Raw genomic sequence first — 6,122 nt, forward strand, 5'->3', positions numbered from 1 at the left:
GGTTACTCACTCCAGTATTCTGGCCTGGAGAATCCCATGGACTCTACAGTCGCAAAGAGTCGGACAGGACTGAGCGACTTTCACTCACATGCACTAGTCGAATTACTTGTATTTTTCTTTCTTCTTGATAGCATGTAACTGATCCATGTTTCCCTTTTGGCTGTTGGAAAGGGAGCAAAGAGCCAGGTTTTGTGTCTTAACAGTTTTTAATTAAGACACAAGAACTCTGTTTTCCTCCCCCTTTTTGGTAATTCTTATTGCACTAGTAATGATATCTGCTCATTTTTCTTAATGAAGCGTATTTGCAAAAAGTATTCCCTCTAATTTTAAAAAAATAAGAAAGGGAAAACCCAAAATTAATGGAATTTGTACAAAAGTCACATATTAGCAATCTAGCTAAAGAGATGGTCAAAATACGAAGGACTAGGCAATGAATTACCTTTCACCCCAAGGTTTTTTGCTTTATTCAGGTTCTAAACAGCTTCTTAGGCTATGGTTTTTCCATTAGTTATGTATGGATGTGGGAGTTGGACTGTAAAGAAAGCTGAGTGCCGAAGAATTGATGCTTTTGAACTGTGGTGTTGGAGAAGACTCTTGAGAGTCCCTTGGACTGCAAGGAGATCCAACCAGTCCATTCTAAAGGAGATCAGTCCTGGGTGTTCTTTGGAGGGAATGATGCTAAAGCTGAAACTCCAGTACTTTGGCCACCTCATGCGAAGAGTTGACTCATTGGAAAAGACTCTGATGCTGGGAAGGATTGGGGGCAGGAGGAGAAGGGGACGACAGAGGATGAGATGGCTGGATGGCATCACCGACTTGATGGACGTGAGTTTGAGTGAACTCTGGGAGTTGGTGATGGACAGGGAGGCCTGGCGTGCTGCAATTCATGGGGTCGAAAAGAGTCAGACACGACTGAGCAACTGGACTGAACTGAACTGAACTGAACTGAAACAGCTTCTTGGCAACTTTGTATTTTTGCCATTGCAGTTAGAGAAGATTGTTTCTGTTAACATCAGTTAAAAACATTTTTAAGCTTCACTATTTCTAAGCAACAAAATTCACAAGGAGGTTCTTTTTAATCACAGAATAGACATTGTACAAAGGATCTGATAAGTCTCTTATTACTAAATGTAAATAATTTAATAATTACAAATTACCTAGCCAAGTGTTTAACAGTAGTATTTCTCAGAGAATAATGGTTGTGGAGTATTTTACAAATGGTTCATGTAACAGATGATTTTTAATTATGCCCATACCTCAGTTCCTCCAAGTCTGTTTATATTTAGCTAAACATTCATTAAATCAAAAATAATGTTGAGAAAACACTTGAGGTCAATTGAAAGATATCATTTGAGTAAAAGAACTGGACTTGGTAACTAGGAAAGAATATAATACAATGGACCTAAAAAAGGACTCACAGCAACTCACAATTGCCAATAAGAGAAAAATTAAATGTCAGCCTGCTCTTGCTCACTAGAGTTGATCTTCTAATGGATGATACACTTGTGCCTCACTCATCCTTCCCTGCAGCCACTGAAGGTGCCTGGGAATTACCCCATAGGGTTTGATAGATTATCAGGTCTAAGAGACTAAAAAGAAATATGTAACAGTTTCACAAAATCTGATATCACAGTGAAGATTTCACAGTGAAGACAAACTGATATCACAGTGACTATGCTGGGATTGGAGGACAAAAGGACATTCCTGACCCCCAGCTGGAAAGCTGTCACCCTGTTTGCATCTCCATCTTTCTCTTTACTTCCTTCCCTTTCTCAGGCCATTTTCTTCCTCTCTTTCCAGTTGAAAAACATCCTCTAATTTCTTAAAAAATGCAGTGCACTGTAGCACTTTGTCTCTCTCTTTGAATGTTTGTACACTTGTTTTTTCCCTGACTTCAGTCAGTTTGCTGAAAATGGTTAGAATCTGCCTCATAGAACCAACTCTGCAGGCCCTCAACTCACCCCTGGCAAGAGTACTACTGCATGTATCTACTCATCTTGCTTTCCCAAATGACTACTTAAAATCTCAACTCTCTTCCAACCTCAGATCTTCTGATTTATATCCTTACTTTTGGTAGATGACATTGTCTTGTATTTTGCTAAGGAAATAAGCAGTCTCAAAGAGGAATTGCCTGAACTTCAGACCTCTAAATCTACAAACTAAATTATAGCTTTACTTGTCCTCACTTCCTATGCTTGTTTCAATGTGGCATTTTCCTTTTACCTGAAACCAATTCATATTTGTGCTGTGGCTCCTTCTATTTCAGGAAGCTTTCATAGAAAATCAGTTATCCCTCTCTCTTGCTGTGGTATTTTTAACCTCTTTTCTCTCTGCAGTCTCATTTCTATTAATAATAAACATGCCGTGGTATTGCCATAACTACTATCCTCTCTTTTCACAGTTGGGCATTTCAAAGCATTGTTTGCATTTGTCTAAACTTGACATTATAATTGTGTATTTCTTTCAGTTTGTTTAGTGACAGTTTTTACTATACTGTAAGCTTTCTGAGGAAATGGATGTCTGCTCTATTCACTACTATATTCTCAGAGCCTCACATGATGGTGGCTAAAGAAGGTACTCAAATAAATACTTGGAAATGAATAATAAATGAAAAGAATTTCAAGTAATGAGATATATATACAATATATATTTATATATAGTATACATATTATACATATAATAGTACACACTGGTGATTATAATGATTATAATTTGTAAATGACTTTGGATGCACAGGAACGTTCTGAAATACACACCAAATGTTAACCATTCATGGCACCATAAGTGAATGAAAGAAATCACATGATGGCATCATAGAGCAGGTGAGTTTCACCTTATTTGTATTTTCCTGTAGTTGAATTTTTTATAATAATTTTACATTCTTTTTCTCTCTTATTAAAAACAGTACAGGGACTTCCCTGGCAGTCCAGTGGTTAAAACTACACACTTCTACTGCAGGGAGCACAGGCTCAATCCCTATTAGGGAAACTAAGATCCCACATGCCCTGTAGCATGTCCCCCCCAAAAAAAACAATAGCAAAAATAATACAGACATGTCCTTACCACTATTTTTATGCCTATCTTTGAAAACCTTTTCTGTACTTTAGGTAAGGGTATACAGTTTATACATGATATTTTAAAATAATTGTAGATTTATAGGAGGTTTCAAAAAGAGATCATGTGTACCTTTACCCAGTTTTTTTCTAATGATCACATCTTAGATAATTATAGTATAATATCAAAACCAGGACATTGACATTGCTACAATATGTGTGCATGTAATTCTATGCCATTTTATCGTATAGATTCACACAGCCACTACTGCAATCGATACAGAACTCTTCCATCACCACAAAGATACCCCGTGTGCTGCATCTTCATACTCACAGAAACCACCATTTCTTTCACCATTTCTAACCCTCGATCACTAATGTTTTTCTGATTTTCTAATTCTCTAATCATTAACTAATGATTTTCTCATTTCCAGATGTTATGTAAATGGAGTTATGCAAGTATATGCCTTTTGAGATTGGCATTTTTCACTCGGAATAAGGCCTGTGAGATCTTCTCAAGCAGTTGTGTGTATCTGTAGTCCATTTCCTTTTATGATTGAGGATTTCCAGGTGTGGATTTAACACAGTCTGTGTAATCATTCACGTGTTGGACATTGTGATTCTTTCCACCTTTTGGCTTTTACAAATAAAATAGACCAGTTGTATGTAATACAATTATTGATATTTTGAAGCTTCAGTCTGCCACTTTATTGATTTCTGGTTTGGGTGGTTTTTCTATGTTGTCTGTCTTTCTGTTGGTTACTTGAACATGATTTAAGAACTCCATTTTTATTTGCCTGTATTATTTTAAAGTGTATCTCTTTATATAAATTTTTATAGTGATTGCTCTAAGTATTATATATACATAACTTATCAGTCTATCCAGTTCAGTTCATTCGCTCAGTCGTGTCCAACTCTTTGCGACTCCATGGACTGCAACACGCCAGGTTCACCTGTCTATCACCTACTCCCAGACCTTGCTCAAACTCATGTCCATTGAGTCACTGATGCCATCCAACCATCTCATCCTCTTTCATCCCCTTTTCTTCCTGTCCCCAATCTTTCCCAGCATCAGGATCTTTCCCAAGGAGTCAGTTCTTTGCATCAGGTAGCCAAAGTATTGGAGTTTCAGCTTCAGCATCAGTCTTCCAATGAATATTCAGGACTGATTTCCTTTAGGATCTCCTTGCAGTCCAAGGGACTCTCAAGAGTCTTCTCCAACACCACAGTTCAAAAGCATCAATTCTTCAGCACTCAGCTTTCTTTATGGTCCAACTCTCACATCCATACATGACTACTGGAAAAACCATAGCTTTGACTAGATGGACCCTTGTCGGCAAAGTAATGTCTCTGCTTTTTAATGTGCTGTCTAGGTTGGTCATAGCTTTTCTTTCAAGAAGCAAGTGTCTTTTAATTTCATGGCTGCAATCACCACCTGCAGTGATTTTGGAGCCCCAAAAAATAAAATCTCTCACTGTTTCCATTATTTCCCCATCTATTTGCCATGAAGTGATGGGACTGGATGCTATGATCTCCATTTTTTGAATGTTGAGCTTGAAACCAGCTTTTTCACTTTTATATACATAATATCTTTTTAAGTTTATAAGTATATGTGTAAGTTATGTATAAGTTTATATATATAACTTAAATACATTGACTTATCTCTCCTCTTTCACTTTTTTCAAGAGGCTCTTTAGTTCCTCTCCACTTTCTGTCTTAAGGGTGGTGTCATCTGCATATCTGAGGTTATTGATATTTCTCCCGGCAGTCTTGATTCTAGCTTGTGCTTCATCCAGCCTAGCACTTTGCATGATATACTCTGCGTATAAGTTAAATAAGCAAGGTGACAATATACAGCCTTGACGTACTCCTTTCCTTTGGAAACATTTGTTGTTCTATGTCTGGTTCTAACTGTTGCTTCTTGACCTGCCTTACAGATTTCTCAGGAGGCAGGTATAGTGGTCTAATATTCCCATCTCTTGAAGAATTTTCCACAGTTTGTTGTGATCTACACAGTCAAAGGCTTTGGTGTAGTCAATGAAGCAGAAGTAGATGTTTTTCTGGAACTCTTGCTTTTTCTATGATCAAGTGGATGTTGACAATTTGATATCTGGTTCCTCTGGCTTCTCTAAATCCAGCTTGAACATCTGGAAGTTCACAGTTCACATACTGTTGAAGCCTGGCTTGGAGAATTTTGAGCATTACTTTGCTGGCATTTGAGGTGAGTACAATTGTGTGGTAGTTTGAACATTCTTTGGCATTGCCTTTCTTTGGGATTGGAATGAAAACTGACCTTTTCCAGTCCTGTGGCCACTGCTAAGTTTTCCAAATTTGCTGGCATATTGAGTGCAGCACTTTCACAGCATTATCTTTTAGGATTTGAAGTAGCTCAACTGGAATTCCTTCATCTCCTCTAGCTTTGTTCAAAGCGATGTTTCCTAAGGCCCACTTGACTTTGCATTCCAGGATGTCTGGCTCTGTGTGAGTGATCACACCATTGTGGTTATCTGGGTCATGAAGATCTTTTTATATAGTTCTTCTGTATATATTTGTGCCACCTCTTCTTAATATCAGTTATTTGGTGATAGTATTTTACTAGTTCCAGTGAAGTATAAAATCTTAACCTTTACTCTCTCTAGTTCATGTGTGTTTTAATTATTTCCTCTACTTACATTGAGAGCCATATCAAACAATATTATAATTTCTGTTTCAATCATCAAATATAACTCAGAAATTTCAAGCAGAAGGAAAGTCTGTTGTCATTACCCATGTTTTTATTCTTTCCACTGTTCTTCCTTCCTGGTGTTCCAAAATTCCTTTTTGTTTAAAGAACTTGTTATAAGTTGTTCTCTTAGGATAGGTCTGCTGGGAACAGATTCTTTTAGGCTTCCTTCATTTGAGAACGTTTTGACTTATCCTTTATTACTAAAGCATATTTTCACTGGTGGCAGTTCTTTTCCTTGGGCACTTGAAAAATGTGCAACTTTCCTCTGCCCTCCATAGTTTCAGAGGAGAAACCTGTCATTTGAATTGTTTTTCCTGCTATTTATAAGCTGTTGTTTCTTGATG

The 6,122-nt window shown here is 37.3% G+C and overlaps 1 long non-coding RNA gene across 1 annotated transcript; it reads left to right on the forward strand.

Moving 5' to 3' along the window:
• Positions 1–879: 879 nt before the first annotated feature.
• On the forward strand, positions 880–3,750 carry LOC113895086. The gene is made up of 2 exons (XR_003511752.1): positions 880–2,822; positions 3,488–3,750. It is a non-coding gene; the product is annotated as an uncharacterized LOC113895086 (long non-coding RNA).
• The last annotated feature ends 2,372 nt before the right edge of the window (positions 3,751–6,122 follow it).

This window comes from Bos indicus x Bos taurus, chromosome 7 (assembly GCF_003369695.1).
Source record: "Bos indicus x Bos taurus breed Angus x Brahman F1 hybrid chromosome 7, Bos_hybrid_MaternalHap_v2.0, whole genome shotgun sequence".
Classification (NCBI taxonomy): domain Eukaryota; kingdom Metazoa; phylum Chordata; class Mammalia; order Artiodactyla; family Bovidae; genus Bos; species Bos indicus x Bos taurus.